The sequence below is a fragment of the Pinus tabuliformis genome, chromosome 2_1 (assembly GCF_031772625.1).
Source record: "Pinus tabuliformis cultivar Carrire ecotype Pingquan chromosome 2_1, CPIR1, whole genome shotgun sequence".
Taxonomy (NCBI): domain Eukaryota; kingdom Viridiplantae; phylum Streptophyta; class Pinopsida; order Pinales; family Pinaceae; genus Pinus; species Pinus tabuliformis.
In genome coordinates, this window is record NC_142299.1 from 429,171,545 (window position 1) to 429,184,304 (window position 12,760).

The window sequence follows — 12,760 nt, forward strand, 5'->3', positions numbered from 1 at the left end:
AAATGTATCAGATGTACTGGGATCTTGTTGTGTCTTTTGAATGAGTGCCCACACTTCCTCATCAATATTCCATTCATCCCTTGCTTTGTTTATCCAATCTAGTTGGATAATAGAAATGGCACAATGAAATGTTTCCACATCCTCATCCTTTCTTGAGAGTGCATCTGCCACAACATTTTACTTCCCTTTTTTGTAAATGATTTCAAAGTCATAACCCAACATCTTTGTGACCATTTTCGCTTCTCTTCTGAAGATAATCTTTGTTCTAAAAAGTATTTAAGACTATCATGATCTATTTTTACCTTGAAGTGTCTTCCCATTAGGTAGGGCCTCCATTTATTAAGTGCATGTAGTATTTCCAACATTTCCTTCTCATAAATAGCTTTGCATAAATACTTTCCTTTGATTGGACGACTTTCAAAAGAAATGGGTCTTTCTTCTTGCATTAAAACAACACCAATTCCATTTCCTGAGGCATCACATTCCACAATAAATGTTTTTGTGAAGTCCGGTGTAGCTAAGACTGGTGTTTGGAACATTTCATCTTTAAGATTTTCAAAGGCCTTCGTTGCTTCTGGAGTCCATGAAAATGCACCTTTCTTCAATAATGTTGTTAGAGGTGCTTCTATTCTCCCATAATTGTTAACAAACTTGCGATAATACCTTGTCAACCCGAGAAATCCTCGTAGATGCTTTATGGATGTGGGGATTTTCCATTCCTTAATGGTTTTAATTTTGCTAGGGTCTACCTTTACACCTTCATGAGATACAATATGACCCAAATATTCCATCACTTGTACTCCAAAGAAACATTTGGAGATTTTTGCATATAATTGTTTCTCCTCCAATAGTTCAAGCACCATGTCAACTTGTTGGACATGATCCTTCCAAGACTTGTTGTAGATTAGTATATCATCAAAAAATACTAACACAAATTTTCTAAGGAAGGGTTTGAAAATGGAATTCATCAGACCTTGAAATGTAGAAGGTGCATTAGTAAGGCCAAAAGGCATGACCAAAAATTCATAATGACCCTCATGAGTTCTAAATGTTGTTTTTGGAATGTCTTCAGTCTTCATTATGATTTGATGATATCCTGAACGAAGATCCAACTTGGTGAAGTAAATTGATCAATGCATTTCATCCAATAATTCATCAATGACAGGAATGGGAAATTTATCTTCAATAGTGATCTTGTTGAGCTCCCTATAATTTGGACACATGCGCCATGATCCATCCTTCTTGTGAACCAATAGTACTGGAGCAGAGAAAGAACTTTGACTCGATTGAATTATACCGGCCTCTAGCATTTCCGCAACCATACGTTCAATTTCACTCTTTTGGACATAGGGATATCTGTAAGGCCTGATGTTTAGAGGAACACTTCTTGGAATCAAATTAATAGCATGATCATGATCATGAATAGGTGGGAGGCCTTTGGGAGTGTCAAATAACTTGGAATGATTGTCCAAGGCTTTTTGGAGATCTGGAGAAATGGATGATTTTAACGTGGGAACCTCTAGTGAACATAATTGTGCAATTATGCCTCGTTGTTCTTTCTTTAGAAGTTGTGTAATTCCGTTAGAGCTGATTATCTTTCCTGGTTTCCCTACGATACCCCTTAATTCAACTTCCTTTCCTTCTGAAGAGAATTTCATGAAAAGTTCTTGAAAATTAAAAGCTATTGTACCCAAGGGTTATAGCCATTGAACTCCTAGTACAACATCAACACCACCCATTGGAATGGAAAGCATTGGGATATTCACTACATATTCTCCCATAGATAGCTTGATATTATTATGGCACTTTCCTGAGAAATTTATGGTTCCTCCACTTGCAACCATCACTTGACACTCTAGTGTTGGATATAGGAAGCAATTCAATTCCTTGGCTATCTTAAAATGAATAAAATTATGGATACTTCCCAAATCAATCAACATTATTACCTTTTTCTTCTTGATATGCCCTTCTATCTTGATCATTTGAGGAGTGGTAATTCCAGCCAATGCATTACAAGATATGGTCGGATTCATTTCTTCTTTTTCTAGGGTTTGTTCCTGGTGTATATCCTCTTCTTTTGAAGTTTCTTGTTCCTTTTCTTCCTCCTCTTCACAATCTATATAAAATAATTTATTCTCGTCACACTTATGACCTTTAATGTATCACAACCGTAACAAAGCCCTTTTGCTCTTTTTTCTTCCAATTGTTGTGGTGTCAACCTTGTAGGTTGTGGATGGCTAGGGGAAACAACACTTCCATCTTTATGATTGTGAGTGGTAGGCTTCCTCGTTGCCATAATTTTGCTTTCCATTTCTCTTGCCAACCTGAATGCCTTCTCCAATGAATCTGGTTCCCAAAGGCGAACCTCATGTTGGATGTTATATTTTAAAGTCCCTATGAACACATCAATCTTATGCTCCTCTGGAATATATTTTACCCTTATATTTAATTTTTGGAAGTCCTCAACGTGCTCCATCCTCGAACTCTTTTTATTAAGATTGATCAATTGGCTAAAAAGAATGTTGTTTTTTGTATCCTCATAATGTGCTATCATTTCATCTGTAAAAATAGCCCAAGTGACAATTTGTTTATGAGAGCAAAGCCATCGATACCATACAAATTGATTTGGTTCCAAATATAAAGTTGCAATGCGTACCTTTTGTGTGTTTTGCACATTATGGAGATCGAAAAATTTCTCCATCTGTAGTATCCATGTTCCGGCATCCTTGCCATCAAAATTCCTCATATCGATCTTTGGAACATGGTGGTTCTTTGATCCAACGTTAGAGTCTATGAAATCATGATTAACATTTATTTTTTTCTCATCATGAGTTTCCTTTACTACCCTTTCACCATTAGTAAGCATTTCTTGTAGAAAATTTGTCAAATTTGTCTTCAAATCTTCCATGTCTTTCTTTAAATCATCCATCTTAGCTTCCACGCCATCCATATTAGCTTCCACACCGTCCATCTTAGGTTCCATGCCATCCATATTAGCTTCCACGTCATTCATCTTAGCTTCTATGCCTTTCTTTAAACCATCCATCTTAGCTTCCACACCTTTCTTTAAACCATCCATCTTAGCTTCTATGTCTTTCTTTAAACCATCCATCGTAGCTTCTGTTACTTTTTGTGCGAGTGAAATTTGTTGCACTTGGTCTCATAATTTTGATATATCATGTTGCATTTCTTCCTCTTCTTCATGAGTCATGTTAGAGATTTCAGGTTTCTTACTAGGTGTTTCCATTTTCTTTCTTTGGGGCATCAATTACCGATAATAATGCTTCACTATGCCCTTTTAATTCCTTCAAACTAATTTTTCAAACCAAGCTTATGCAAAAATTTAAAAAAAACTACACACCTTTTTTCACTTTGTAGGAGCTCGATATTGAATCTGATGTATTTCTGTAATTTTGGATCTCCAAGGTCTGAAATTTCTTCCTATGGTAACCCTTTGAGTATGATTTCTAACCCCGTAACTCTGATCAAGATTGGAGTCTCCAATGAAGAATTATGCCAAATCTCCCACGATGACCTGAGTAAAGACTGGTTCAGTAGAGCAAACTTGTATGACGTGCCGCAGGTCACTGTTTCAGCCTTAGGTTCTGAAAATGATACCCAAAAAAACACAGTCTACCCTATTACTATAACTTCTTACAAAAATTCAATCTGATGCTCAGAGAAAAAGTTATGACGATTTTCACAAGGTGACCTCTTTGGAATGCAATTCGGGATTCTGCAAAAACTCTAACTTCCTCAGATTATATCTCTGAAAATATATTGAGACAGGATCTAAAATTCAGGGCCAAGGTTCAGACCGTTTTTTTCTCAAATGGGTTTTTTCTTTAGCTTCTGAAACTTTGTACTGAAATAGTTATAGCGAAAATTCTATGATGACTGGTTTTAGATGAAAATTTGGAGCTTGCAAAAACCCTAACTTCCTCAGATCATATCTCCGAAAATATAGTGAGACGAGATCTGAAATGCGGACCCAAGGTTCAGCGATATTTAATCTCAAATGGGTTTTGTTTTTAGCTTCTGAAACATCACAAAAAAAAACGTTATAGAGAAAATTCCACAATTTCCTATTTGGAGCAGTGAAACCCTAGAATCCAAAGTTGTGATACCAAATGTTATGAAACCAGCTAAAAAAAAGATAGAAAAGATAGATCAACGCCTTATAATTCAGCCTCTTCGAGGGGGAAACCTCCTTACATTACAAAAATGAACAATTCTTGGATAATTCAAATGAAAAAACCTCCTTTCTATATATAGGAGTCTAAGGGGTCACAATATAACCAAGCCGACCTAACAATAATAATATAAAGGCACAAAAATAACAATAGTGGGATTCTATGGGGCACAATAATAACAATATGGGGACAATAGGGGCACAACAATAACAATAAGGCATACAACAACAATAATAATGGAGGAATCACTAGTATTATAGGGACCTAACATATTGATTAATAAAGTCTGAAAATTCATAAAGGTCTAAATATTGGAGGATAAGTAAAATTCAAATTTTTTGGGTCTGAGAGAAATTTTAGCTCTAAGTTTCAAATTGTAAAATCTAAAATGTTTCCCTCCTTATTAAAGTTGGCCCTCTCAGAGGCCTATATTCTTCTATAAAAACTTGGATCTCTCATTCAAATGGTCACCAATAAAATCTTGCATATCTCCTCTAAAATTAACTTGTCTATATGGAGCAATGATAAATATGAAGGTGGTTTGAATTAAGTTGTTGTTCGGTCTATTCTTCCTTGCTGAAGGGTTATGGTATCATTTTTTTTGGACTAAGGGGTTCGATGGGCTATACCTAACTGACTTCATCAAATATTTGTGGCTCTTTATTCAATCTCACAGATCAGCGAAGAAATTTGTGTAAGATGGAACTTTGTGTTGGTTTCTTGGGTATAGAGCTTCGTTGGGCATCCAAGGCCATTTGACCTTCTATTTGGAGAAACTCCTGGACTGACATCAAACTCATCTTACACATTCTTCTACGCTAGAATAATCTCTCAACAATTCCCTATAATTAATCCTTCAAATGAAGTATATATATATATATATATATATATATATATATATATATATATATATATGTATGTATACATACATACATATATACATACATATCTATATCTATATATATATATATATATGTATGTATGTATGTACATACATACATACATACATACATACATACATACATACATACATACATACATATATATATATATATATATATATATATATATATATATATATGTGCGGCTCCTTTCTGGGTACATATGTGACTTGCATCTCTAAATTTTAATGTGGTTTATAACTCGAATGGTGATTGAACTGGTGTGAAACTCAAAGATCCCTAATTAGTGATTTAACTTGATACTCTTGTAAGTTCTCTTCATTGTAGTAGATGGAATAAGGGTGTATCTTATTTATGGAGTGAGGGCAGAGGTACATGGTGTCATATTTGCATTGTTCTCTTAATCATCAAACTGGACATGTCAAGATTCTATGATATATTTTGAAGAGTATTGTGTTTGATATAGGGTATGCATTTCGACACCTGTAGTAGGGCTTCTTCATTAAACATTTGGCCTATTGAGGAGATCAAGCTCTAGGTTTATGATCCTTTTGTTGAAGGCGATTCTCATTATTATTAAAGGTTGATCCAGAATTTGTGAAAAAAATCTTGTAACCTAGTTTGTGAACACCTGTAGACTATGGACAGAATTATGTTTTCTTTATTACAATGCATTTCTTAAGATCTACCATCTTATTCTTATTCAGGGGATCATGCATGTTATTTGATGAGCCCTATTTTCTTCAAGAATTTTCACTAGTTTTTACTCAAAGATAAGTCTCCAGTGCCTGTCAATGTTGAATAAAACTTTCAGAAAAGGATAAGGTCATCACAGTACTTAAGATAGTAAAACACTACAAGCTTGAAGGCCTTGACATTGAAGAAGTAGAATCAATTCATCTCTAGTTTTGAGGGAAGCATTTATTTTGGTATTTGACTTGTTTTAAATCATATTAAAATGTTTAAGGATTGACGTATAAATTTGATTGTCACATCCTTTAAAAATATATAAGAAGTCTAGCAGTAAGGGTTTCAGTGTTGCAGTCTGGCAGGAAGAGATTATGTGACTCATTATTCAGTAGCATTTGATGAAGTCTTCTTTGTTCAATAGTAAGGGTTTTTGTTCTATTAAAGAAGTTTGCTTTGGTTTAGCTATAATGGTTTTAGTATCATATCATTGTGTAAGAAGTCTATTTTTTTGGGAAGAAGGGTTTCATTGAATATTCTTGTAAGTGGGTCATTTTCCCTAGTATGGGAGCCCACAATAGTTTTTTTTTTTTTTTTTAATCTTGTTTTTCAGGGTGGTAGTGTGATGCAAGGCAAGTAATTAAAGTCACCTTTAGGTTGTAGCCTGAAAACACTTCAAGGTGGCAAGGTGGTGCTAGGTAAAGTTGGAGCTTGCAGGGTGTTAGAGCATCCTATCAATAACAGTTGATAAAACCAGGGCATAGGAGCAACCTTCTAATTGGAGCTAGAAAATTGAATGCTTTTATAGAGTATTAGGGAGTTAGGGCTTCCCTTTTCAGTTGGAGATGAATCATATTATGTACTCATAAAATTATTAGAAAATCATTTGTTGGTTTTTCTCTCAGAAGGGTTTTCGCCTAAAAATTCTTGTGCATTGTTATTTTGATGTATTGATGTTTTACATGTTGTTAATGCTCTGAAAATTTAATAAGTTACTAATTGATAAGAAATATAATTGATGCCCCTCTCAATATTTCCAATAATTGGGATCATAGCTAGTTTCCTTCACAATTAGTTTAACCACTAGAAGGGAGATCACAAAGTGCACAAAGCCTGGAGTTCTAATATTTAATTATTATTATTATACATTTTTAAGGTCACAACAAAGCTAGACACCAAATTGGTGTATGAGACCCCCTTTTTTGTGGGACAAGGGACCCACCTCCGCGAATCAATTTGACTACTAAGTCTACGAAGGCATACATATACATTTTTAAGGTCACAACAAAGCTAGACACCAAATTGGTGTATGAGACCCCCTTTTTTGTGGGACAAGGGACCCACCTCCGCGAATCAATTTGACTACTAAGTCTACGAAGGCATACATACTCTACCCTCCTCTGGTTTTGAACTTGTGACCTTTTAGGAGGAAACACATGCTCTTAACCATTAGGCCTACTCAATTTGTATATGATGTTTTGCATGCGTTTTGTAGTGGAAGGATGAAAGCATATGTGCACGTACATGGATATGATGTTTGACAATATATGAAGACTGGATACACAAAACCCTCAACACCTCTAGCAAATGATGCGGGTAAAAACCTCTATGAGAGTAATGCTAAAGTTATGAGTGTTAGTTTGAATGGTTTAAAAAAACATTATATGTTAGATTTATGCATTGCAAATTAGTGAAAGAAGCCTGGGACAAGCTCCAAAATATATATGAAGGAGACAAGAAGGTCAAGGAGGATAATATCCATACCTACAGAGGAAAATTTGAGCAGCTGAAAATGAATGAAGATGAAAGTGTTGCATTTTATTTTCTCCTGGTTGATGTAGTGAACACCATAGAAGGATTGGGAGAACTAATGGAGAACAAGGCAGTTGTCTGGAAGGTACTAAGATCACTTCCGATGAGATTTGATGCTAAAGTATCAGTGTTAGAAGAAAGAGATGATTTATAAAAGGTTAGCATGGATGAGTTTCATGTAATACTCATAGCTTACAGAATAATAACGGAGCAAGAGATTCCATTTAACAAAGAATCATCCTTCACAACACCCAAGGAGACTAAGAAAAAAAAATAAAAATCAATGCCAAGATCCAATTGCTATTTGGACGAAATTTCAAATGAAGAGGTTTCCAAGTTTGTGAGAAAGTTGAAAAGAGGAATAGGTAAATACAAAGGTAATCTTCCCTTAATATGTTTCAATTGTGGTGATATTGGTCATTTTTTTCTAAGTGTCCTCATAATAACTCAGGTGATGAAGAAGAAGCTGTGAGGAAAGCTAAGAAGAATCAAATAAACTACAACAAGAAAGGAAAAAATAAAGGTTTCAAGAAAATATTCTATTCAAATGAAGATAGCTCCTCATCTAAAGAAGAAAGTGATAGTGACAAAGAGAATGACATGGGAAGAGTTTTATTCATGGCTAGGGAAAATAGAAAGGAAGTTCCTGAAGATGAAGAAGATGATGAAGAAGAGGAAGACAAGATCAATTTTGAAAAGGATATTGTTAGATTTATAAAGAATATCAAGGTTAAAAGAGGAAATGTGAAATCATTGAAAGTTGAGAAAAAATAATTAAAGGAACATGCTAGAATCCTTAATAAGAAGTCTGGAGAATCATAAAATACCATCATTAACCTTAAGGTGCAGTTGGAAGAAGCTAGAAAATTTGAAGAGTCACTCAAAAGAGAATTGGAAGAAAGCAACAAGGCAAGGAAACATTTAGAACCAGAGATAGTCTCTCTACAAAAGGAAGCACAAAATAAATGTCCAATAGAACTTTGCAATCAAATCCAGAGCATTGGATGAACTCATTAGCAGTCAAAGGCCATGCAGTGAAAACTAGAACGCCAAATGATATATACACGTTGGATGAGGTTAAAAATAAAGGTTGTTTATTGGAAAAAGAAGACAAAATTTGGCTCTGGCACAAAAGGATGCAACACACAAACTTTGACAACCTTGTCAGAATCAGTAAAAAGGAATTTGTAAGATAAATGTCACAAATTGCAAAACCAACCATCACTTCTAGTAAGCATTGTGGGCATGGAAAATAGACAAGATTTTAACTAAATACCAAGGAACACTCCTCGTCAAAACCATTAGAGTTGGTACACACTCATCTATGTGGACCAATGAAGACCAAGGGGCTAAATGGTGATCAATAATTTATGCTCATGATTGGTGATTATATCAGGATGACAACAGTCAGTTTTCTGAGGAAGTCTGAAGCCTTTCAATGTTTCAAAATCTACAAGGAAATGGTTGAGAATGAAACTGATTTGAAGATCAAATGTTTGAGATCAGATAATGGAGGGGAATTAATATCTAAAGAATTTTATCACTTCTGTGAGGAACATGGAATAAAGAGATAGTTATCAGTAGTCTGGACACCAAAACAAAATTGTGTCGTCGAAAGGAAGAATAGAATGGTAGAAGAGATGGCTAGAATCATGTTGAATTATTCAATATTAAGCAACAAATTTTGGGTCTAGGTAGTAGAAACAACGGTCTACATTTTGAACAGAGGCTTGCTTAGAAGAAATTGTGATAAGGTTACATATGAACTGTGGAAGGGGACACCAAAAAATGTCAAGAAATTTAGAGTCTTTGGAAGAAAATACTACATTAAAAGGGAATACTAGAAGATTGGAAAGTTTGAGTCACGCAAAAGTAAATCATACAAATGCTATAGAATGAGACTCAATTGGATAGAATAAAGAATCAATGTAACCTTTGATGAATTTAATGGATCAAAGTCTAAGCAAGGAATTTCATCCTCAACTAGACCAGAGATAAAAGAAGAAGAATAACAAAAGGTTAAAGAGGAAGCCCAAGAGGAAGAACAATCAAATGAGGAAACAATTGTCAATCGGGATGGGACGGGAATTAATCAACAAATACCTTCTAAGATTCCCAAAAGATGGTATCAAAAGAACCATCCTTTAGACTAGATCATTGGATACATAATTGAACATATGGGAACGAGAAGGAATCCATAAATACGCATGTCAGAACAAGCACATCTTTCTCTCCTATCCACATTTTAGGCTAGTAACTTTGAAGAATATAGTCATGATGAGCATTGGATAACAACCATGAATGAAGAATTGGATCAGATTGAAAAGAATGATACATGTGAATCGGTTCCATGAATGAAGGACAAAAATATCATTGGCACAAAATTGGTTTTTAGAACTAAGTTGAATGAGGATGCACAAGTCACTAGGAACAAGGAAAGATTGGTATGTAAAGGGTATGTGTAGGCTGGAGGAATATATTTATAAGAGACATTTTCACTCATCACGAGGATAGAATCCATCAGGATGTTCTTGGCCTATGCATGTTCAAGAAGGATCAAGGTGTATCAGATGGATGTAAAGTTACCTTTCCTAAATGGAGAATTGGAAGAAGAGGTCTACATAGAAAAACTTGAGGGATTTATGCTTACTAGAAAAAAGGACTATGTTTGGAAGTTAAAGAAGGATTTATATGGTCTGAAACAAGCTCCTAGAGTATCGTATGTCTGTCTAGACAGGTAATTGGACAAATAGGGGTTCAAAAGAGGAAATGTCGATAGCAACATTTATGTAAAGGTTGAACAAGACAGTTTCACTATCATTGAAGTATAGGTGTATGACATCGTCTTTGGAAGTGATGATGATAGTCTTAGCAATAAGTTTGCATTAGATATGCAAAGTGACTTTGAAATGTCATTACTTGGTGAGTTGAATTTCTTCTTGGTACTTCAAATATCTTAGGAAGATGGTGGAATATTCATCTATCAAACCAAGTACATTAAAGAAATGTTGAAGAGGTTTCAAATGGAAGACACAAACTAGTTAGCACTCCAATGGTGACTAGTTGAAAATTGAGCATGGATGATATCTCCAAGGATGCAGACCAAAGAATGTATAGCTAAATGATTGGCAGTCTACTGTTTGTGATAGCTTCCAAGCCAGATTTGATGCAACCAATTGGAAAAGTAACATGTTTTCAAGCAGCACCAAAAGAATCACATGTTGTTGCAGTGAACAAAATTTTTAGATACATGAAAGGAACAACAAATTTTGGCCTATGGTATCCAAAAGGAAATGATATAAAAATAAAAGCTTATACATATGCAGATCAGGTAGGACGTGTTGATGATTGTAAAAGCACCAGTGGACAAACCTTATATTTAGGTTGTTTTCTTGTATCATGGTTGAGGAAGAAGCAATCTTCAGTCTCCATATCCATAGCAAAATCAAAGTACATAGCAGAAATGACATGTTGTACTCAAGTCCTTTGGATGAAAAAATGTTGCAAGATATTCATGTGAAATTTGATGAGCCCATTCTAATGTTCCGCAACACCAATGCCATAAGAATCTTATCATACATTCAAAAACAAAACACATTCCTATCAAATATCATTTTGTTCGATAACGAGTTGCATAAAAGAACATAAAGGTAGAGTACATTGGGACAAAGAAGAAAATAATTGATATATTCACCAAACCTCTACCACGTGATACTTTTGAGTATCTTCAGTAAAATATTGGTATTCCACCAAGGTCACATTGAAATGCATTTCATCCATCCAAATATACAGGGGGAGTGTTGGTGCTCTAATTGTCCTAGTAACTAAGAACAACTGAGGAAGCAATTCACTGAGGATCAGAGATCCTCTCGCTTTAGGTGACAAGGGTTTCCCCTCCTTTCACCAGAGGGGGTATTCCCTAGCAATAATGTTAATTAAAGAAATATTATATTTAAGAAAATAAATATTGGAAGATCAATGGTAAAGGAGTGTTTTGAATAAAATAAGGTTTTACGAAAAGATAGGTGGTAGGCGTACACTACATGAAACTTATTAAATAAAATATCATTTATGACAAAATGAGGTTAAATAACATATCATAATTCACACATGATGAGGGTTAGTGAGAAAACTAAAATAAAATGAAGTTAGAACAAACTAGTGTAGATGCATCTAATTAAAATATGTAGTTAAAATAATAAGACGTCAAGTATCATTATCAATTTATCATACAACATAACAACTAGAATATTTGACGTAATTATTTCTAATAATAAATATTGGACAAAAAATAAATCAAATTCATGTTTGAAAGATTAAGAACATGATCAAATCATTCCCAATCAATACACGTGCTAGTGAAATAAACACAACAATAAAATTAAAAGTGAAATGATATAGAAAACTAGTGTTTATGGCATTCAAGTTCAATGTGTAAGTAACACTAGATAGCATGTATCATTAGAATTTAAACATGCACTAAAGAAACTGAAATTTGATTTAAAAACCCCTTACATATCATGTATTCAAAGAATTTAAATCATTTGTGCATGAAAGGTTATTGTATAATCAAGTTATATCAACGGTTTTGCATGATAAACTAGTAAATATAAACCCTAGGTTAGGAAGAACACGGAAAAAAAAATGAAAAAGAAAGAGTCGTGATATATAAATCAAAACCTCACGATCACAATAAGAAAAACCATTGCAACAAGTGCATTATAGTTGTAAAAATTAAGTCATCCTTCCATCCTCCAATTTGTCCTCCCGAAACTGACCCACTTGAATGAGAAAATAAAGATTTTTTATACAAAATCTTTGATAACCGTTTCAATAACTATCGCTAAACTAGTTAATTAAAAAAAAAATATGAATTTAGTTTTGGATCTTGTTTTTCTTCAAAAATAGTTAAATGACTTTCACATATTTGTGGACTTAATGATTGGTGCCTTTATATTAACCTTCACCTTCATGTATAACTCTTTAAATTATTTGTCTCACTCTATAATCCTTTTGAAATTCATTTCCTGCATCACAAAATGGTAATTAGTTTTCTTTGAAAGAATTGTGTTATGGACATGTAAATATAAAGCAGTAAAATGTGATATAATTTCATGTTAGATTCCTTGAGTTTCGGGGGCGAAAGAGCGACCTCTCTGCAACTTG